General features: G+C 50.0%; 1 long non-coding RNA gene across 2 annotated transcripts; it reads right to left on the reverse strand.

Annotated features, from left to right (window-relative positions):
• Nucleotides 1–211: 211 nt before the first annotated feature.
• On the reverse strand, nt 212–10165 carry LOC105469219 (uncharacterized). 2 transcript variants are annotated; one of them, XR_011616045.1, is made up of 3 exons: nt 9670–10165; nt 4805–4968; nt 212–301 (listed from the first exon to the last, which is right to left on the reverse strand). It is a non-coding gene; the product is annotated as an uncharacterized lncRNA (long non-coding RNA). The 2 variants fall into 2 exon arrangements; XR_011616044.1 differs by lacking the exon at nt 9670–10165 and adding an exon at nt 5105–5201.
• Between the last annotated feature and the right edge of the window lie 13100 nt (nt 10166–23265).

The raw sequence follows: 23265 nt of genomic DNA on the forward strand, positions 1-23265 counted from the left end.
TCTCCCGCCTCAGCCTCTCACGTAGCTGGAGTTACAGGCGCCCACCACTCCTGGCTATTTTTTTGTATTTTTAGTAGAGATAGGGTTTCGCCATGCTGGCCAGGCTGATCTCACACTCCTGACCTCAAGTGATCTTGGCCTTGGCCTCCCAAAGTGCTAGGGTGACAGATCCACCACGCCCGGCCGGTTTCTTTTATTTTCTGGTGTTTCATAAAGAAAGGCTGCCCAGTTCCCGTGCCTGACATAGGACGAAGTTGTCAACCTTCCCAGAGGTGCTTTCATGTAAAGAGTGACTTCTCTCCTGGGATATAATAAAGAACGTAGGCCATGGAGTCAGACAGCCCCGGGGTCAAACCCTGTTTTGGGCCCCCATCACTAGCTGTGACCCACAGAGTTTACCTCTCTGAAATTTTGTTCCATCACCTGGTTAAATACCACTGTGTTGGAAACAAATGGCCACAAATTTAGTGGCATAAAATAACACAATATATCTTACAGTCCTGAACATCAGAAGTCTGGAACGGCCCTCACTGGGCTAAAATCAATGTGTCAGCAGGGCTGCCTGCATCCCTCTTGGAGGCTGTAGCAGAATCAATTTTCTTCCTCTTCTGTTTTCTAGAGGCTGCCTGCACTCCCTGGTTCTTGATTCCTTCCTGCATCTTTAGAACCAGCAATGACCAGTCAAGTCCTTCCTGTATATCTCATCCCTCTGATGCTGACTCTCCTGCCTCCCTCTTTTTTTTTTTTTTTTTTTTGGAGAGAGGGTCTCATTCTGTTGCCCAGGTTGGAGTGCACTGGTGTGAGCACAGCTTACTGCAGCCTCAACTTCCTAGGCTCAAGTGATCCTCCCACCTTAGCCTCCCAGGTAGCTGGGACTACAGGTATGTGCCTCCATGCCCAGCTAATTGTTATATTTTTAGTAGAAATGGGGTTTTGTTGTGTTGCCCAGACTGGTCTCGAACTCCTGAGCTCAAGCGATCTGGCCACCTTGGCCTCCCAAAGTGCTGGGATTACAGGCATAAGCCACTGCACCAGGCCTTCAAATGTTAATCTCATCCAGAAACACTCTCAGAGAAACACCCAGAATGTTTGACCAGTACCTGAGTACCCCATGGCCCAGTCAAGCTGACAGATAAAATTACTCACCATGACCTCCTTTCAGGGAAGGAGTAAATCTCATCACACACACAAAGGTGCTGGGGTCAGCTCCCATGAGCTGCCAGAGATGGTTGTTAGATTTTCAGGAATTTTGCAAGCCAGTTGTTAAATTGTTAGTATCTCCAGACTGGCCAGGGTGGGAGTATTACACCATGGAAACTGGCAAGCACTAGAAATCAGGACTTGTTATTTCTTATTTGCATTTTTCCTTGTTCTAGATTTTGTATATAAAGATCATTGTGATCCCTTATACACAGCTTTCCTTGGGGCATATATACACACACACACACACACACACACACACACCCCTATATATATATACACACACCTATATCTATCTCTATATATATACCTATATCTATATACCTATATATCTATATATATACCTATATCTATCTATCTATCTATCTATCTATCTATCTATCTATCTATCCATCCATATATTTTTTTGTGACCGAGTCTTACTCTTTTGCCCAGGCTGGAGTGCAGTGGTGTGATCTTGGCTCACTGCAGCCTCCGCCTTCTGGGTTCAAGCGATTCTCTTGCCTCAGCCTCCCTAGTAGCTGGGATTACAGGCACCTGCCACCACACCCGCTAATTTTTGTATTTTTAGTAGAGACGGGGTTTCAGCATGTTGGCCAGGCTGGTCTCCAACTCCTGACCTCAAGTGATCCGCCCATCTCGGCCTCCCAAAGTGCTGACTTTGGGGTATAATTTATCACCATTCTTCCTGAGATTAGTTAAGTAATGTGCATCAAAGCCTTAAAAACACATGTCCTATGATCAGGTAATTTCACCTTTAGAAATGTCAGTGAGGGGCCGGGCGTGGTGGCTCAAACCTGTAATCCCAGCACTTTGGGAGGCCGAGGCAGGCGGATCTCGAAGTCAGGAGATCGAGACCATCCTGGCTAACACGGTGAAACCCCAACTCTACTAAAAAAATACAAAAAACCAGCCAGGCAAGGTGGCGGGTGCCTGTAGTCCCAGCTACTCGGGAGGCTGAGGCAGGAGAATGGCGTAAACCTGGGAGGCGGAGCTTGCAATGAGCTGAGATCTGGCCACTGCACTCCAGCCTGGGCGACGGAGCAAGACTCTGTCTCAAAAAAAAAAAAAAAAAAAAAAAGAAATGTCACCGAGGTAAGTGAATGAGGGTATGGGTAGATATTTATGCAAAAGCCTGTTCATCAGATTTGTTTAGAATAATGAAAAGTGGGGAATGGCCCAGTAGTGAGGAGCTGGTAAGTGAAGGGACCTGTACGCCCCTACAGTGGAATATTACAGAACCATGAATAATGAATTGGTAGGCCAGGTGCAGTGGCCTGTAATCCCAGCACTTTGGGAGATCGAGGTGGGAGGATCACTTGAGCTCAGGAGTTACAAAAATTAGGCAGGTGTGGTGGTGCTGCGCCTGTAGTCCCAGGTACTTAGGAGGCTGAGGTGGGAAGATCACTTGAGCCTGGGAGGTTGAGGCTGCAGTGAGCCGAGATCACGCCCCTGCACTCCAGCCTGGGTAACAGAGCGAGACCCCGTCTCAAAAGAAAAAAAGAAGAAGAAAGAAATGTTGGATGATTGTTTTGTTTCTGGAGAGCGAGCTTACCAGTTCACCACTGACCACACGTGTCAGGTGCCTTGGCTGGTGGTAATGGTAATTCTCTTCTCTTCCCCACTTTGCCGAAGACAGAAGTCTTCATTATCCAGTGAAAGAGCTTCCCAAAGGTGAAGTGCCACCCTGGTGGAAGGTATTTTTGTCTGGTGTGGCCCATGGCTCCTCTAGGCCCTCCTTTCCCTCAGCCCTGCCCCACACTCTGGAAGCCCCGCCTCAGTCCAGAGTCTCCTGCACCCCAGCCCGGGGCCAGGCGAGCTGGTTGAAGCCAGCACAGGCAGCTCCTCTGAGCCTGCTCATCGAGGATTTGACAGTCAACGTGTGACTTGCGGTCTGAGAGTGGCCCTGCCTCCCCTTGCCACTACTTAAGAAAATAATTCATAATAATTAATGAATAAACTGGGTTTATTGAGAGCCATTTACCACAAAAGGCCTCAGGGTACACTGCACTCAAGCATAATTAAAAGTGGCATCTTTTAAACGTCAATTTGAAATGGAACACTGGCTTGGTTGCCCAGTACAGTCTGGGCCTCTCTCTGATTCCACCTTTGCAGATGGAGCCTGAGATGATGGGAGGAGGAGAGGAGGTTGGTCCTGAGGGTGAGGGTACAGCCAGAAACCGTGGGGAGGACCTGGAGGAGTGTGGTCCCAAAAATCAGAGTGGGTCTTCAGTCTGAGAGGGCTGGTGCAGCCATGGCCACCAGCAGGGAGGGAACAGGATGGCCTGGAAGCAGGTGACCGTTTGCTACAGAGGGAGAGGATGAAATCCCTGGTGCCAAACTCAGGCCACTTGGCCCCTGCATGCCAGCTGAGTCTAAAGGGAACAGGTTTCCCCAATTAGGCCCAGTGCCCTGTGCTCCTTCCCTGGCCAGGGAAGGTGATTCATTCATTCATTCATTCATTCATTCATTCATCAAGAGTTTATTGAGAACCTGCTGCCTGCAAGCACCACACTCTGGAGCTACAGCTGTGCACCAAAGAAGGCGCCTGCTCTTGGGGAGCTTATAATGCAGTTGGCAGAAGACAGACAATAAACAAATATTTAATACATGTCATAGAGAAACTCATAGCAAGAGGGCGAGGGAGTGTGGAAGGTGGGAAGGTAGTCTTGGGTTTCTAGGGAGATCTCAAGGACATGACATTTGGGCAGGAAGTGAGGGAGTGAGCTAAAGGGACGAGGTACCTGTTCCAGGTAGCAGGAACAGCCCGTGCAAAGGCCCTGAGGCAGGTGCAAGATGGAGGAAAGAGGCTAGCGTGGGTGGAGCAGAGCAGGGAGGGTAGAGTGAGGATCAGACCCATTCTCTGTAAGAGTTGCTGAACTCCAGCCCTGTGGGTGGCCCTGGACCTGACCCTCGAGATATAGTGGTAAACATAGCCATCCTCATCCTCAAAAAGCTCAGCATCTATAGGGAGGGCCCCACCATGGAGAGGCGCTTAGATGGGTGGTGGTGAGGTATGCGGCTCCTGGGGGCTTCTGATTGGCCAGGTGGGAGCACTGACCTGAAAAGCCTGGCCAGGCGTGGTGGCTCACGCCTATAATCCTAGCACTTTGGGAGGCCGAGGCGGGTGGATCACCTAAGGTCAGGAGGTTGAGACCAGCCTGACCAACACGGAGAAACCCTGTCTCTACTGAAAATACAAAATTAGCCGGCTTGGTGGCACAAGCCTGTAATCCCAGCTACTTGAGAGGCTGAGGCAGGAGAATCACTTGACCCAGGAGGCAGAGGTTGCAGTGAGCCGAAATTGCGCCATTGCACTCCAGCCTGGGCAATAAGAGCAAAACTCCATCTCAAAAACAAACAAACAAACAAAAGCCTGGGCATCCCGACTTACACAAGGGATAAGCCTGGAGAGCCCTCCCTCCACATCTCTTACCTCTCAGGAGCCCCCAGGGTGGGCCTGGGAAGCAGCCTCACCTTAGAAGCTGTATCCCACTCACTTCCCATCTCTTTCCCACCGGCTTCTCTCCCTGCTGCCCTGGCTGTGGAGACCCCCTTAGAAACCACTGCTGCCCCCAACCCACAACATGAGTCTGGGACTCACCATTGACTCCGGATAATGATTGGGTCCTTCCCTCCTCCTGGGGGAAATATGCGCGGGCCCCTCGCGGAGGCGAGCTGTCTTCAGCCTCGAGCACGTGGACCGTCTGCAGGTGCGCTGCTCCATGTCCCTTGCTGGGAAACCCTATTCACTGGCTCTTGATCTTTCTGTAAAATCAGGGGACACTTATCCCTTGGTATCCCAAATAAGGCTAACGAAAGCTCCACGAGGGTGACATGGTGGAACCCCAATTCCTGCCAGGATCGAGAGAGGTAGTAATCGGGATTAGAAGGGTGTCCACACCTGCAAGAACAATCTCCCGGCTGTCCCTGAGAGTCCAGGCTGTGGGCTGCAGACCAAACCTTTCTGCTTCTTCTCATCAGTCAGCCTGTTCCAGGGCCCAGAACAGATGCCATGTTTGAGGAATCCCACTTTCGGGCAAGGCTGGATGCAGGGCAGGGAACACCTGGATGTGAGGTGGCCTGGCACTGGATAGGAATACAGGAAAAGCAAAGACCAGGCATGGTGGCTCACGCCTGTAATCCCAACACTTGGGAGGCCAAGGCGGGTGGATCACCTGAGGTCAGGAGTTTGAAACCAGCTGGTCAACATGGTGAAATCCCATCTGTACTGAAAACAAACAAATATTAGCCAGGCGTGGTGGCACAGGCCTGTAGTCCCAGCTACTTGGGAGGCTGAGGCAGGAGAATCACTTGAACCTGGGAGGCAGAAGTTGCAGTGAGCCAAGATTGTACCACTGCACTCCAGCCTGGGCAACAGAGCGAGACTCCTTCTCAAAAAAAAATAAAAAATAAAAAATAAAAAAAGAATACAGGAAAAGCAAAGCCTCTTTGACCAGGTTCCTGCCTCTTGGTATCCTGCAATTTCCCTGATGAAAGAAACAAAGCCCAGGAAGTAGTGGTGTCAGCCCTAATTTCAGAAGCTTTCAAACTGCTGTCTTGGCTGTTGGGCTTGTAGGGGTGAAGCTTCTCTGAAAATCAGTTGACCAAAGGCAGATTAATTAATAGGAGAAACGGCGTTCACAATTTGTTGTAATGTGCACAGCATGGGGGAATTGTAGAATGATCACCCGGTAACTTGGTGGCTTACAGATACTTATATACCTTTTTTTTTCTTCAATTTTGAGACGAGTTTCACTCTTGTCCCCCAGGCTGGAGTGCAATGGTGCGATCTCGGCTCACTGCAACCTCCGCCTCCTGGGTTCAAGCGATTCTCCTGCCTCAGCCTCCCAAGTAGCTGGGATTACAGGCACCTGCCACCACGCCCGGCTAATTTTTTTGTATTTTTAGTAGAGATGGGGTTTTGCCATGCTGGCCAGGCTGGTCTCGAACTCCTGACCTCAGGTGATCCGCCCGCCTCGGCCTCCCAAAGTGCCGGGATTATAGGCGTGAGCTACCGCATCCAGCACAGATACTTACGGACTTTTCGTCATAGGGGAAAGGAAGGTGGGAAAATGGGGATGATTTCAAGAGGGATGTTTTAAGAGGGTAAATGATTTTCAGGGGGATTCTGTGGGCTTGGAGAACATATAATGGCCTGGGTCAGAGTCTGTTGGGCCCACAGAGCAGTGTGACAAGTCTGCTTAGGTGTGTTGACAGACTGCAGTCTTTCTTCCTGCAATATGAGTTAGTAATGAAAACTCGGGGAAGTGGCTGGGCGTGGTGGCTCACCCTTATAATCCCAGTACTTTGGGAGGCCAAGGCAGGCAGATCATTTGAGGTCAGGTGTTTGAGACCAACCTGACCAACATGGTGAAACCCTGTCTCTACTAAAAATACAAAAATTAGCCAGGTGTGGTGGTGGGTGCCTGTAGGCCCAGCTACTTGGGAGGCTGAGGCAGGAGAATTGCTTGAACCTGGGAGGCGGAGGTTGCAGTGGCTGAGATGGCGTCACTGCACTTCAGCCTGGGCAACAGAGTGAGACTCTGTCTCGAAAACAGCAACAACAACAACAACAACAAAAAACACCTCAGGGAAGGCAGTTGCATCCTTCTTTAGCAGGTCTGGTATCTGGGTAGATAAGGAAACTTCACAGAACAGCTTCATCCCGTGCTCTGAGAGAGACAGAGGACTGCAGAGGCGGTCAGGGAGACCTTGAGGCCACCTCATGTCAAAGCACCATGTTTTGGGGTATCAGTTTCTGGGTCCTGAAAAGGTCTTTGTTTCCCCCCACCCATGTATCCATCCATCCATTAAAAAGTAATTACTGCATGCATATCCTGAGCCAAATACTGTGTTTAAGCTCCCAGGACATAGCTCTTTGTCCCCTCTGCCCCTCGAGAGGGATGGCTCACTTGAAAGTTTAATGCTACAGTGGAATTATAATTATGAAAAACCACACACTGCAATTCGGGTTTAGGATGAAAGTATTAATTTCCTGGTTTTAATTATTCAATAGAAATTAATGAAAATTCAAGAGGAATCTCCAAGGAGCTTCTCTAACTAGCAGAGGTGGGGTGGATCGAGGAGAGGAGAGGAGAGTGGAAGAGAGTGGGGCAAGCCAGAGGCTGAGGACCCTGCACCTCTGCCCAACGCTGCTCATCTGGGAGCTTTCCCAGGGCGAAGGGGCGAGCCTGCTGCAGGAACCAAGCCTCAAACCAAGACTCAGGGTTTGCTCATTCATTTGGGAGACTGGGGCTGGGGTATGTGTTGAGTTCCATCCCTGCCAGGATGATGCCAGACAGTGGAGAGATGAAGACCCAGCCCTGCCCTCAGAGAGTTCCTGGGTCATTGCAGGGAGACAGACCACACCTGTAGGCTCTGAGCTAAGCCCTGGAGTTCTGGAAATGCCAAGCCAGGCTGCTGGGATGAGGTGGGAGGTGAGGACAGGAAAGGCTCCCCTGAGAAGATGACTGGCAGAGTTCTGAGGGTCTCTCCCTCCTGGGTGAACTGAGAAGCCGCCCTCTGAACAGAGGCAAGGCAATATTTTAAAGTACTGGTGACCATAATGTGTCATTTGTCCTCACTTTAAAAGAATCCAAATTCAGACCGCACCCTCTCTCTCTCTCTCTCTCTCTCTCTCTCTCTCTCTCTCTCTCTCTCTCTCATCCACCCCTAAGGGCTAGGAGGGTGGAAGATAAAATTCTGAGGGTGGGACGGCTCTGAGCCTTGGAGAATGGGAGATAGTTTCACTAAATGTCACTTCCCCAGAAAGGAAGAGGATTGGAGCTTTGAGGGCAGATGATTCGGAGGATGGGGGAACCTGTGTCCCAGTTCTAGCAGTCTCCCTACAAGGTGACAGGTCCTGAAAAGGGATGGCTGAAAAGGCCGTGATGATCCCAGGAGCTCTGGCCTCAGAAGCCCTGGCAAGGGGTCCCCACACCCAAGCTCAGTGCCAAGGAGGAAGCTTTGGATGGAATGCAATTGATTCCTGCCTCATGGCCAGTTTTGCATCTATTTGTAAATTCATTTCCTGACTGTCTACTGAGGTATGCTCTTTGAATTCTCCTTTGAACTTGGTTGTGGCACCTTGCAGGCTCCCTCATGAATTAATGAGTTAAATAAAATCATGGGCATTTGTTTGTTCTATCTGATGGAGCCATGATATTCCTTTATAAAAAGTATTCTCTAGCAATGCCTTATAGTCCTCGTAGTGAGAACTACTACAGGCCCCCACGCTAAGAGGAAGAACAGAGGCACAGACACTTGAAGTAGCTTGCCCAAGGTCACACAGCGAGGTGGGGTGGGGCCAGGATTTGGATGCAGCAATCTGGTTCAAAGTCCTTAAAGAGCACTTGAGTTCTGTTATCTGTCAGTCCCCCAAGTAACCCCACAAAATAGGTACTTTATTTTTAGAGACAGATCTCACTCCATTGCCCTGGCTAGAGTACAGTGGTCCGATAACAGCTCACTGCAGCCTCAACCAGGAGGTTGAGGAGCTCAAGTGGCCCTCCCACTTCAGCCTCCTCAGTAGCTGGGACTACAGGTGCACACTACGAGGCCCAACTAATCTTTTTACTTTTTGTAGAGTCGGGATCTTGCTCTGTTGCCCAGGCTGATCTCGAACTCCTGACCTCAAGCAACCCTCCTGCCTCAGCCTCCCAAAGTGCTGGGACTACAGGCATGAGCCACTCCGCCAGGCAAAATAGGTACATTATTTATGCTCAAGAACAGCAGCACAGAGGTCAAGTAATTCATCCTCTCTCTCACGGTAAGTGGTTGTTTCTATAGTAGGATCACTGTACACTGTGTGGTGGATTTGATATCTGCACTGAGGGAAAGCGCTGATAGAATATTAACAAAAATCGTGACTAGCATCTATTGAGCACGTTCTCTCTTTTTTTTTTTTAGTTTTGCTGGTCGCCCAGGCTGGAGTGCAATGGTGCCATCTCGGCTCACTGCCACCTCCGCCTCCCAGGTTCAAGCGATTCTTCTGCCTCAGCCTCCTGAGTAACTGGGACTACAGGCGTGCGCCACCACGCCCGGCTAATGTTTTGTATTTTTGGTAGAGACAAGAGTTCACCATGTTGGCCAGGCTGGTCTCGAACTCCTGACCTCAGGCGATCGTCCCGCCTTGGCCTCCTAAAGTGTTGGGATTACAGGCGTGAGCCACCGCGCCTGGCCCCTACTGAGCACTTCCTAAGTTCCAGATACTGCGGGCAAGTCTATACCCAGATCATCTCATTTACTCCTAAGTCCCTACAAGGTAGGTAATTTCATTGGCCTATGTTACAGATAGAAAGACTTTGAGGCACCCAGAGGGTGAGCGGCTTGAGGTTTTTTTCTCTCTGGGTGTATCTGAAGCTGAGCTCTGCCGGCGGACGTGGCCCGTAGCCGTCTGCCCTAAGAACTGGCCTGGACTCCCCAGACACCACCCTTCCCCTCCCGAGGCCCCCCAGCCGCACTTACACCCTGAAGGCGGATCCCTTGACTCCCGAGAGGCTGGCGGTGGAGTGCGCGGCAGGACCGCAGCGCTGATCTCTCCAGCTGGGCTGGGCTTTGGGGACCTCGGCCTTGAAAATCTGCTAATTACCGGTGGGGGCGGAGCCGCGTCTCCAGGGTCTCGGGGAGGGCGTCGGGGGTCAGGGATTGCAGGTGCCCGCAGCCGGCCTCGGTGGTTTACCAGGCACCCGTCACGCTAATTGAAATGTGCCAAATAGCTCCCTGGCGCGGGTTCGAGCCGAGCAGCGGGCCCCGGGTCACCTGCGGTGTTGATGAGGTATGAAAGAGGCAAAAGCGCCGGAGCGGCAGCTTCATTTGCAAGGGAAATGACTTGACGAGGCCCTTCATTTGCAGTCTTTCCGCCCAGAGGTTCTGATTAGCTGCGGAGGAAAAACCCTCCTGTTTTATGCATAAGGAGCTCTGCCTGGAGACCCTCGGCTGCTCACCCGCCCCGGCTCTGCCTTCTCCTCCTCCCACGTCGGGAAGGAGAGGGGTCCCCAGAGGGCAGGATCCGAGGCTGAAGCCCAAGACCAAACCTTGGTGATGAAAACAGAAATTTCTTGAAGCAAGGCTGCCATAAAGTGGAGTGAGACTCATCGGTGAGGAGGGGGACTGTGCGATCTCCATCGGGGTCTTCAGGGCAACTGCATGAGCTCAGCCTGCTGAGAGCCTGGCAGGCAGCGGGAGCTCCCCTGGGGTTCCGGCCTCTACACCCAGCGGCTCTGTGCAGCAATTCCTGCCGGGAGAACCTAGTACCCCCTTCCAGCCCCTCCTGGTGCTACACCTCTGCACCAAGACCCCCTCCCTACCTCCTTGGTCTCTGGCGCTGACTTCCTCTAGGAAAGGGGAGACAGTGGGCTAGATGCTTTTGCAAATATTTTCTCTACAATCTGCAATCTTTGTGACAATTACCCTTAAAAGTTAGATCTTACATCCATTTCCTTTCCTGTCACCCGCACCCCCTCCCCCTTCCCTGGACTCCCCGAATTTTTTTTTTTTTTTTTTTTTTTTTTTTACCACCACCTCCCAACCCACATTCTTCGCAGCTGCATCTGCCAGGCTGCCGGCTCTGTGAGCCAGCTGTAAATGTGATTAATGCTGAAGGAAGCGCTGCTGGCTGCAAGGACGCATCCCTGGCTGGGGCATAGCGCTGGGTCAAGTGGCCAGCTGGGGCCAGGCAGGTGAAGGATTAATCCAGAATCTTGACCAACAATCAGGTGGCTGTTTTCCCCAGACAATGGTTCTGAAGGGGGCAGTGCCCAAGGTTCACCCTTGAAAACTCCCAAGGGTCGTAACCCAGTGGCATTGGGAGCACCTTGGCTAGGGGCCTCTTGAGCCTGAACCCAGGTTTTGGGGCCTGGTTGCCCCTTAGGGTTATTAGATATGAGTTCTACATTTATTTTCCAAGAATTAATACGTCAGTGTGTTTAATTCTTTGCCTTCTACTTTTAAACTTACTGTCTCGTAAAGCAACCTTTTTTGATTGCCTACTCCACCCTGATTCATTCTGATCACCTGCTCCACCCTGACTCCTTCTGATCACCTACTCCACCCTAACTCATTTAATCACTTGCTCCACCCTAACTCATTCAGATTACCTGCTCTGCCCTGACTCCTGCCAAAGCACTCACCCCATCATTCTCTTTAAATTAGCCAGTTGGAATTAGTTTAGCCTGTGCAGTCTAACCCTAGCCAATAGGGGAACCACACAGCAGCAGGGGCCACGTGCGTCAGGGATAAGAGCCCCTTCCCCTCCCTTGTCCAAGGGTGCGCTTACCATTGCTCCATCTGTAAGGGCCACCCTTCTATGGAAGTAACTTGCCTTGCTGAGAATTAAAAAAGAAAATTTTATATTCGAGTGCTATTCCTTCTACAGCACTGAAACTTACACAGGGCCATGCCAGGGTGTGGCAGAGGTGGAAGTCCTGTCGCTGTCTATAGCTCACGCTGGCATGAGCACATTTCAGACCCAGTTAAAGTCTGGCTCTGTCGCTGACCAGCTGGGTGGTTTGGGCAAGTTCCTTCACCGTCGAGCCTCAGTTTTCTTATCAGAAGAATGGGGACGCAAGTCCCTATCTTTAAGGGTTATGGAGAATTGGAGTTGATGTATTTGACCATGGTAGTCCTTCAGTACACACTGGCTGTCACTTCAAATACTCTTCATGATACCAATGGGCCTGAGGAGGTCCCCGAATGCCGGTGGGACCTCAACCCCAGCTCTTGACACCATTTCAAGAAGGAATTCAAGGATGAGTCAGAAAACAGTGAAAGTATGGAGATTTATTGCAAAACAGAAAGTGCACAAGAAAGGGGAGAGCAGCGTTCTCAAGAGAGGATGGCACAGTGGGTTTGGGGTTTCATCTTTATGGGTTTCTTCAGCCAAGGGATGGGATGTTCATGAAAGTTCCTGGAAAAAGGTGGACATTTCTCAGAATTATGGTGCCACTCATTTTTACACCAAGTACAGGTGTTCTTGGAACTGTCCTGGCGCTGGCAGGTGTGTGATTTAGGATGTTAATGAGCATATAATGAGATCCTAGGAGGAACCCGGGTCAAATCCAGCACCATGGTGGGTCCACACACCCTGGTTTCCAGGGTTTTATCAGCCCATACCCTCTAGTCATGTGAAACTGTTATAGGAAAGTGGTCTCAGTCCAGACCCCAAGAGAGGGTTCTTGGATCTTGTGCAAGAAAGAATTCAGGGCGAGTCTGTAGAATAAAGTGAAAGCAAGTTTATTGCGAAAGTAAAGGAATAATAGAATGGCTACTCTATAGACGGGGCTGCTGGTTGCCCATTTTTATGGTTATTTCTTGATTATATGTTAAACAAGGGGTGGATTATTCATGTCTCCCCTTTTTAGACCATACAGGGTAACCTCCTGATGTTGCCATGGCGTTTGTAAACTGTCATGGTGCTGGTGGGAGTGTAGCAGGGAGGACAACCAGAGGTCACTCTCGTCGCCACCTTGGTTTTGGTTTGGACCAGCTTCTTTACTGCAACCTGTTTTATCAGCAAGGTCTTTATGACCTGTATCTTGTGCTGACCTCTTATCTCATCCTGTGACTAGCCCAGTAGGCCTCAGCCTGTTTTTACCCAGCCCCTATTCAAGATGGAGTTGCTCTGGTTCCAAGGCTTCTGACAAAACAGCGCCTGGAATTTTTTAATTATCCTGTGACCCACCCTGTATTTATTCCTGTCTCATTCGGGTGGTGTTACCGGCAGCCCAGGGGAGGGAATGCAGGAAGAGCTCTGCCTTAGGCTCAGCTTGAAGAAGTCTCAGCTCCCTCCGTCTCCTACAGCTGTCAGAGCAAGAGGTGGCCCCAGGCGAGGCTCTAGCTGAGGCCCATTAATGGCATGGAAGACGGGAAGGGGCAGGATGCAGCCCCATACCTGTCCCAGGCTGGGTCAGATGATTCCCAAGGCTGCCTCTCTTGGGGGAGGCTCCTGGAGGAAGCCTGGTGTGTGCAATTTTCCTGGAACACAAATGTGGCTGGGGATTTTGGAAGCAGCCCCACGGGTACATCTCCCCTGCTGCTTGGCAGGTACTTGGCTAATTTCACTTTGAGTGGGTGGGGGTTAGAATTCTGCCTCCACTTTTTACCTGCCATGTGATTTGGAGCAAGTTACTTAATTTTTATACATCTCAGTTTTAAATTGTAATATGGGGATAAAAACAATGAGAAATAAAAAAGACAAAGCATGTGAACTACAGAGCCTCACGTGTTACAAGCATCCATAAATGTCCAATTTTATTTGTGTTATGGAAGCCTCTATTTCATGGCAAGCCCCGATTCAATCTTGAGCCAAAGCTTCCGTTTTGAAGGCTGTGCATATGTGTATCTTCCAAGCTCCCCTCCGCCCCTGGCCTCAAAATGCAAATGTAATAGACTAAAAAGAATAAACCCACAACACCAAGACAGGGGTGGGGGGTCACCAATCCCTGGGAGACAGTGGATGGGAGGTGTTGCTTGCTACACAGGTAGAGAGTGCTGCAGCTCAGGATAGAACTGCAGAGAGAGGGGGCAGTGACCAGACAGCCCCCGAGACTCGGGGCTCAGAGGCAAGAGATTCTGTAGAGCAAAAGGTGCTTGCTGAGGACAGGGGAGTCATTGACAGTCTGTTTATGAAACAACTGCACACGTAGCAGTTCACCCTCTCCCACCCTCTGTGCATTTCACTCAATGACATCCTGGAAGGCTCCTCGCTAAAGAACTGCTGGGGAAAGCTAAGGCCTCTGAACCGCAAGGCTGCCAAATATGAGTGTGTCCCTGTGAAGATACTGATGCTCCAGAGAAAATCCCTGCCCATCCCGCACGTAGGCCCCCACCCCAGCCTACACAGGAGGGGATGGGGAGGCCAATTTACTCCATAGCAGAGGAAACACCAGCCTACAACCCCGTCCTTCCCTCTTGCATGTGAATGAGCCATGAAGGATCCCCAGGCATTTGAAGAAGACCATCCATGCAAAGGAGAAAAAGCAGGAAAGCAACAAAAATGCTGGCCCAGAGGAAGCAGAAATAATTCACGGAACAGAAGATAGCATTTAACCCTCTAATGAATATACTCAGGGAGACTGCAGAATATATTCCATCCATTAGAGAGCTCAGTTTTCTTGGGATAAGAAAACCCCAGAGAACCATCAAAGAGCTCCTGAGATGAACAAATATGCTTGCTAAAATGAAAAGTTCAATAGAAGGACTGGAAAATACACAATCTCAAAATGCAAAAACTAAAGAAAACAGAGCTGAGGAACCTAGGAAAAAGAGGAGCAGGCTCTGTACAGAAAGGAGGGCAGACTAGGACCACATTGCCTACCAGTAACACTGGGTACTAGAAGGCAATGGGTGCAGGATGGCTGCATGTTAGAAGGGAAAATTATTTTCAACCTGGAATTATATGTCTAGCTACATTATCTATCAAAAACCTCATGGCAGAATAAAGACATTTCAAACATATAAGGATACAGATTATCTTCAACACACCCACTTAAACATTTTTTCCTCAGCTTTATCAAAGTACCATTGATAAATAGAAATTGTGTATATTTAAGGTATACAACGTGATGATTTGGTATACATATACGAACACAGCCTTTCTTTAAAAGTTGCTTGATAATGTTCTCCAGAGAAATCAGGAAGTAAACGAAGAAAGAGGAAGATCCAGGAAACTGAATCCAACCTAGAAGAGAGTCAAGGGAAGTTCTAAGGTTTGATCTCAGGCCTAGACAGGGTGACCAACTCATCCCAGTTGGCTGGGACTTTTTAGTTTCAGTACTGAAAGTCTTGTCTCCTGGGGAATCTTGCAGTCCTGGGCAAACCGAGGTGATGGGTGACTCTAATGATGGTAGCAGCTGCTCCAGATGGCCTGGTGCTGCCGTCACACCAGCTGCAGCAGGGAGGCATGGCTGGGGCTGCACGCTCTACGGAGCAGGCAGGAGTCCTGCCCTCCTGGTGGGGCTGCAGCCACCCAAATTGTGGTTGCAGATCTGAGCTTCCTTGTGCTCTTGGGGGGCCAGGAGCAGGAAAGAGCCCTGCCCTCCCGGGTGCCACTGCAGCTACCCAAACTCTGGCAGCAGACTCAGGCATCCCTGTACTCTTGGGGTCCCAGGAAGGCACCCCTACCCTCGCAGGCTCAGAAGTGCCTGCCCACACTGTCTGGCTTGTTTCTGCTGTTGGTGCCTGCTCCCATCTTGGAACAAAGCCACGTGGAACTGTAAGTCCATTAAACCTCTTTCTTTTGTAAATTGCCCAGTCTTGGGTATGTCTTTATCAGCATGAGAACAGACTAATACAGACACCTAGGTCATTAAGGAGGGGTTTATCCTGCACAGCATGAGATCAGAAAGCCCAGATACCCAGTGTCCAAAGTGTGGATGCAAACACTTTTCCCTGACCAAGTTTCCACCAAGAATTAGAATGCCAAACAAAATCGTCCTCTCCTTATGGAAATTAAATTCCCAGAGCAACAGGTTCCAAACACCTATGTTCCTTCTTTAGCCATTAGAGCCCAAGCTGCCTTTCACTAGAACAAGATTTGGTTTGCGTGATCAACCAATTTCAAATGTCTCCAACGTAACCCTTCCCCGAATTTCTAGCGAGTCCCTGAGACAACCCCATTGATTTGTGCTCCTGCTTCATGTGGGACCTCTGAGGACTTCCCTCACTTTCTTCTGAGCTCATCTTTGTGTGCCAAAGAGTGTTTAAAATGTTTTACCTGAAGCTTTAGGTGTGGTTGAGAGGGAGGGTTTTCCGGATAACTCATCATCCTGAAACAGCTGTTCCCCCTTCCCAAAATTTACCCTAAGAAAAGCAGCATCCCCACATGGGCCTTGCCAGCCATAGCACCTGTAGGAAGGGGCCAGAAAGTAAGCATAGAAGACAGAAAACATTTGTGGTTTCAGCTTTGCTACGATGCAAATACGTCCTGCCAGTTGTCTGGAGTCCATAGATTGTGTGACCTTGAACACAAGCAGGAGAATCCTCTCGGGAAGAGGCTGAGGCTTCTCCTGGGCTTCTTCCTCAAACTCGGCAGAACCTGGAACTTTGTTAGTCCTTTGCTACTGTCATTGGCTCTGCTCAGACTGGACCGACCGATTGATGCAGGGTACAGAGGCCTGGCCTTCTCACCCCAACCCAAGCAGTTCAGAAGGGTCATCTGATTTTTCAGAACGTCCGTAGGGTAGGCTGAGGCCTCTGTTGAGACTGCAGTGCCAGCTCAACTTCTCTTTTTGCTCAATTCTGCTTCTTTCCTTTCCCTTCCACAGCTATTGGTCCAAGAGCACTCCCTACAAGCCTCTTACATGCTAACCTCCATTTCAGACTCCTACACTCAAAGGAAGATGGGCAATGTGAAAATCAACCTGTGGAACAAGCTTGTCCAACCTGTGGCCCATGGGACACACGTAGCCCAGGATGGCCTTGAATGCAGCCCAACACAAATCTATAAACTTTCTTAAGACATGAGGTTTTTTTTAAAAAAACATACTTTTTAATAAATGAAATTTTAAAATAGAAACAGGGTCTCACTATGGTGCCCAGGCTGGTCTCGAACTCCAGGGATCAAGTGATCTTCCCTCCTCAGCCTCTCAAAGTGCTAGGATTACAGGCATGACCCACCACACCTGACATATTGTGAGATTATTTTGCAATTTTTTTTTTTTTTTTTGAGATGGAGTCTCACTCTGTCACCCAGGCTAGAGTGCAGTGGCACAATCTTGGCTCACCTCAACCTCTGCCTCCCGGGTTCAAGCAATCCTCCTGCCTCAGCTCCTGAGTAGCTGGGATTATAGGCGCCTGCCACCACGCCCGCTAATTTTTTGTATTTTTAGTAGAGACAGGGTTTCACCATGTTGGCCGGGCTGGTCTCAAACTCCTGACTTCAGGTGATCCACCCACCTCGCCCCCCAAAGTGCTGGGATTACAGGCCTGAGCCACTGCACCTGGCCTCAATTTTTTTTTTTTTTTTTTTTTGTAGCTCATTAGCTATCATTAGTGTCAGTGTATTTTATGTGTGACCCAAGACAATTCTTCTTCCACTGTGGCTCACGGAAGCCAAAAGATCGGACACCGCTGTTGTAGAAAAAATGAAGAGCTGGCCGTGGGAGGCCGAAAGAGTGAGGGTCGTGATCAACTCAGTATACCACTGGAGGCTACATGAGTAAATAGCAAACTGTTTCTCACAAATGCAGAATGTTGGCAAAACTGACAAACTGCATCTGCCACCCAGAAGGAACGCTGCGGGCAGTCACTCTGCAAGCGCAGTGTTTCCTGGGATTAGGTACATCTGAAGCCTGTTAGTCATAATATGAACCTGTGAGGCCGGGCGCGGTGGCTCAAGCCTGTAATCCCAGCACTTTGGGAGGCCGAGGCGGGCGGATCACAAGGTCAGGAGATCGAGACCACAGTGAAACCCCGTCTCTACTAAAAATACAAAAAATTAGCCGGGCGCGGTGGCGGGCGCCTGTAGTCCCAGCTACTCAGGAGGCTGAGGCAGGAGAATGGCGGGAACCCGGGAGGCGGAGCTTGCAGTGAGCCGAGATCGCGCCACTGCACTCCAGCCTGGGCAACAGCGTGAGACTCCGTCTCAAAAAAAAAAAAAAAAAAAAAAAAAAAAAAATGAACCTGTGATCAATTAAGCAGCTGCTCAGTGGTTACCTCCTCCTCTCTGCTCTTTCTACCCAATAAATACGAAGGACTGTGGAAGCTCGGGGCTGCCTTTGCTTACGAGAAGCAGGGAGCTCTCCTCTTCTTCCCCTGGACCCTTCCTTTAAAACAGCTTCTTTTTTTGTTGTTGTTATCATTTCTACATTCGTCCCTTCGTTCAGTCTCATAATGACGGTCTCAAGCAATAACAGTAGTAACTGCTCTAATGACGGTCTCAAGTAGTAACCGTGGCAGTCGGCCACAGCTGGCCAAGGTGGCCTGGGTGGCCTCTAGTTGCATCTCCAACCTGCTCCCTGGGGGCTGGCAGAGCAGCAGGCATGGCCAATGTAGCTTCCCTCGGCTGGGCCTTTCCCATGCCATGATTCATTCCCTCCTTTACTCCATTACCTCCTCCAAGGCAGGAGCCTGACATCACCAGCACCCAGTCTGGGAAAATGTGTCAATAAGTAGGTGTCGAATGAATTAACAATTGAATGATCTCCCTGACTACAGGTGAAGACCCCATGAGTAACATGGGAAGAAAAAGAAATAAAAAGTTAATATAAAAATAAAAATAAATATAATATAAAAATAAAAACAAATAAAAAGTTATTGTATCAGTTGGGCACAATGGCTCATGCCTGTAGTTCCAGCTATTTAGGAGGCTGGCATGGGAGGATTGCTTGAGCCTGAGAGGTCAAGGATGGAGTGAGCTATGATTGCACCATTGTACTCCAGCCCGGGCAACAGAGCAAGACCCTGTCTCTTAAAAAAAAAAAAAAAAAAAAAAAGTCATTATATCAACAAATGGTTGGACAACTAATTGTGCATTAATATGCCAAAGGATGAGCCTAGGGCCATATCTTCTGCCATATACAAAAATAACTGATGCTGGATCATAGACCTACACGGAAAACCTAAAACTATGAAACTTTTAGAACAAAACGAGAAAATTTTAGTGGTCTTAGGTTAGGCAAAGATTACTTAGATAAGGTATAAAAAGCATAAACCATAAGAGAAAAAACTGGACTTCAATTTTTTTTTGAGACAGAGTCTCACTCTGTTGCCAGGCTGGAGTGCAGTGGCATGATCTTGGCTCACTGCAACCTCCACCTCCTGGGTTCAAGTAATTCTCCTGCCTCAGCCTCCTGAGCAGCTGGGATTACAGGTACCCACCACCACACCTGGCTAATTTTTGTATTTTTAGTAAAGATGAGGTTTCACCATGTTGGCCAGGATGGTCTCAATCTCCTGACCTCGTGATCCACTCACCTTGGCCTCCCAAAGTGCTGGGATTACAGGAATAAGCCATCGTGCCCAGCTGAGTTTCTTATGAAGTTAAGCCTACATTTACCATCCAACCTAGCAGTCCCACCTGATATGGTTTGGATCTGTGTCCCCACCCAAATCTGTCAAATTGTAATCCCCTATGTTGGAGGTGGTTGGATCATGGGGGTGGATTCTCATGAGTGGGTTAGCACCATCCCCCTGGGTGCCATTCTTGTGATAGTCAGTGAGTTCCCATGAGATCTGGTTTTTTAAAAGTGTGTGGCGCCTCCCCATTCTCTCTCTTGGTCCGGCTCCTGCCATGTAAGACGCCTGCTCCCCCCTGCCCTCCGTCGCCATGAATAAAAGCTCCCTGAGGCCTCCCCAGAAGCAGATGACACCATGCTTCCTGTATAGCCTGTGAAACTGTGAGCCAATTAAACATCTTTTCTTTAGAAGTTACCCAGTCTCAAGTATTTCCTTATAGTAGCGCGAGAACTGACTAATACACCTCCCTTCATTATTTATCCATGAACAATGAAAACCTGTGTTCACATGGAGACCTGTAGGAAAATGTTTACAGCGGCTTTTGTTCATAATCACCCCAAAGCTGGAAACAACTCAAATGCCCATCAACTGATTGGGAGATTCGCGTCACAAGGTTGATTGGGGAGCATTCTTGGGGGTCCTGCCTGTGGGAGGGGGGCAAAAGAGCACATGCGGCCAAAGGAGAAGCTGAGCTGTGATGCAGCCTCAACAGAAGCCTTGGTGGACCATGCAGGGAGTTCTGAAGACATGGCCCTTCAGGGCCATCCCGAGCCGGGAGAAGAGGGTGGGGACTCCATATCCCTGCTTTGGGCGGTGCTTGGCGAGGAGCCACGCTGGGAAGGGGACATTGTCCAGGAAGGCAGCTGTCTCAGCTGAAGCAGTCTCCAACGGGGCTGGCACCTGATGGTGAGTGTCAATGACACTTTCAGCAGCTGGAGTTCTAAGCCCTTCAGTCCTCAACAGGAATTTGGGTGGCTATGACACCCAGCACACAGACGCTCAGTAAATGTTTGTCAAAGAACTGAGTGGATCACAGGAGGGTACCAAAGAAGGAGTAAGAACGGGACAGGGCACCCAGAGAAGTGACATTGTTGATACCTGATGGTCAGTTGGGACCGATTTTTCCATTGGATCCCCTGAGACAATGGGGCAAGTTCTCTCACCCACCCCATTTTACAGATGAGGATACTGGGGCTCAGAAAGGTTAAGGAACTTGCCCAGGATTGCCCAGCTAGGACAGGGGGGCTGCAGCCGGACTCCAAATCTGGGCACCCTGAACCATCCAATTTCCCCCTCTTTCAGGTGGACAGAAGTGGACAGAACTTCTGGGTAAGGGGGCAACAGGCCGGAGGGGCAGTGGCTGCCTAGGACAGGTATGTCTCATTGTGATGAAAAATGTGCAGGAGGCTTACCATGTGGGCATCGAATACCTCTGCACACACCCTAGACACGCATATCTCATTGGCTGAAGCAAGTCAGCCAAGGATGACATGTCTAGGATGGGGAAGTTCATGATGCTCATGGGAAGCCATGGCCAGGGTAGGGAGGGAAGAAAAATTGCGAGCAGATCATCCATCCACAAGGGTCACATGCCCACGTGGTAACAGCCCACAGGAGCTGGGTAGTGGCTGCCCCCTAGAGAAGGGTCACATGCTCTCCAGTTTGCCACAGGCTCCACCATGCCCTGTGGTTCTCCCCACCCACTTCCATCACCTACATGGCCCTGTAGCTGGGTGTGTGCAGCCAGGGTTTAGTGGTTTCTCCAGGCCTTTCCAGTATTCATCTTTTCTTTTTTCTTTCTTTCTTTCTTTCTTTCTTTCTTTCTTTCTTTCTTTCTTTCTTTCTTTCTTTCTTTCTTTCTTTCTTTCTTTCTTTCTGTTTTTTGAGATGGAGTTTTTGCTCTATCATCCAAGTTGGAGTGCAGTAGTGCCATCTTGGCGCACTGCAACCTCTGCCTCCTGGGTTCAAGCAATTCTCCTGCCTCAGTCTCCTGAGTAGCTGGGATTACAGGCACCCACCACCACCCCTGGCTAATTTTTGTATTTTTAGTAGAGACAGGGTTTCACCATATTGGCCAGGCTGGTTTCGAATTCCTGATCTCAGGTGATCTGCCCGCCTCAGCCTCCCAAAGTGCCCGACCAAGTACTCACCTTTTCTGTGGATAATCACAGCACTTGAGAGGGATGGGAAGACAGCCCTATTAGGCTCATCTTATTCACATTTGTAAATCTGGTCAGCTGGGCCCATGGTCTAGACTTCCAGCTGTGTAGAGGTCTCTGCTGGGGCCTGTCCAGGAGCCTGGAACCCCATCCCTAAGAGTCACTCTTTGGAGCCATCTGGGGACACATGTCCCTCGAATGGATTAAAGCCATGTCTCCTGGGAAAGGCAAGATGCCATTTAGGGAATACTCTGGCAGGGAGTGAGGTGCCTTGACCAGCCCCACGTACATTTTCTCCAGTTGAAAGCCGGTCTCTAAAAGAATGGATCCCTGGCCAAGTGCAGTGACTCATGCCTGTAATCTTAGCACTTTGGGAGGCTGGGGGTGGGGAGGATCGTTTGAAAGAGCATAAAGTGTCTCCTTGAAATTTAGCTGCGGGGATGAGATTGGGAAAAGAAAGTGTCCTGGAGCCGGGAGCGGGGCTTGCCAGCTGGCAGACTGGGGAGAGAATTCAGAAAGGGAAATGGGGAAACTGCCTACAACGAGAGGCTGCTTTCCCACCAGTCCTGAGCTCCCCCAGCCCGGAGTGGCGTCAGCCCACCGCCTGCCCACATGTCGCCCACCCCTGCCCCTACCATGGCAAGGCTCTTCTCGGTGCCAGGCAGTTTCACATCCACAAGCCCTGCTCTGCCCAGGCCATGCTTGGTACCTTATAGCAGCTTTCTCAGTGACTCCTAAAACAGCCTTTTAATCCCCATTTTAGGGATGTGGAAACTGAGGCTTAGAGAACTAAGGAAGGTGATGAATTTGGGATTAAGGTCCATCAATGTCTGGATGTTTTCCATCTCATGATGCAGTCCCACGACAATACTGCCCCACCCACACCCAGTTCAGACAAGACCCTCGCCAGGAGCGGGGAGGCAGCCACCTCCTAACCAGTTACTGTAGCATCAAATCCCTGATCCCTGATCCTGTTGCCATAGAAACAGCTTTAGACCTCACAGTCTCTCCTGGGCTCAGTAGGGAGGTACTGGAGGGAATAATCCACCATTTGCTAGCAAACTGGGGGAACTGTGGCTCATGCTTGACAGAGAGGCAGCCAAAGGGTGGGACAGAGGATGGAGAAGGGCAGCTTGGTGTCATTTCAGCATCTGTCCCCTGTCCTGTGAGATCCCGCATCTGCAGGGAGAGGCCCGAGGCTGACTCCCTGGGATCACCAGGCCAAGGTACACAGGCTCCTTGGATCAGCATCCATGAACAACTGCTCCTCTGCCAGGCGCTATTCTGGAGATGCAGAAGTGGACACATCTGAGAAGGATCCTGCCCTCAAGGAGCTTACATTCTGGCAGGGGAAGCAGAGAGTGGACAGTAGACATAGTGCATGCATGATAAATAGTGTGAAAGATGCTATGGAAGAAGAAACGAGCAGCCCTGGATACTGGTGATCAGAGAAGCAGGGGTTTGCAATTTTAAGCAATGCAGCACCATCTTCAAAGGCAGGTCACAGGCACCCACAAACAGAGACCCATCCACCCATTTCCAGGCTGACATGGGACCCTGAAGCATGCTTGTCTTGTGCAGAGGCAAGACGCAGGAAGGTCACAGACTCTGAGAGGAGGTGGCCGTCCCCCTACCCACCCACCCAGACTCTCACAGCCAGAATCCCACCATGAGCACCCAGGCTTGGTTTTTGGGGGCTTCCTTTGTTTAAACCCTGCCTGTTCTCATCCAAGCGTCCCGGGAGGTTCTGCTCAGAGAATACTTGAGGGTAGATGAGCATCTCCCTGGGGACAGACGTAAAACCTTGGGGAGTCAGACAAACCCATTGCTATGAAAGGAGCTGTCCAGCTTACCGGGGAAGGGGCATCGCCTTCCTCACATAACCCCACCCAGGGGGTGGAGGCCTTTGCCAACGGCTGCTTTTGCGTGTCTGAGGTGGAACAGGGAC

The sequence above is a fragment of the Macaca nemestrina genome, chromosome 17 (genome assembly GCF_043159975.1).
Source record: "Macaca nemestrina isolate mMacNem1 chromosome 17, mMacNem.hap1, whole genome shotgun sequence".
NCBI lineage: Eukaryota > Metazoa > Chordata > Mammalia > Primates > Cercopithecidae > Macaca > Macaca nemestrina.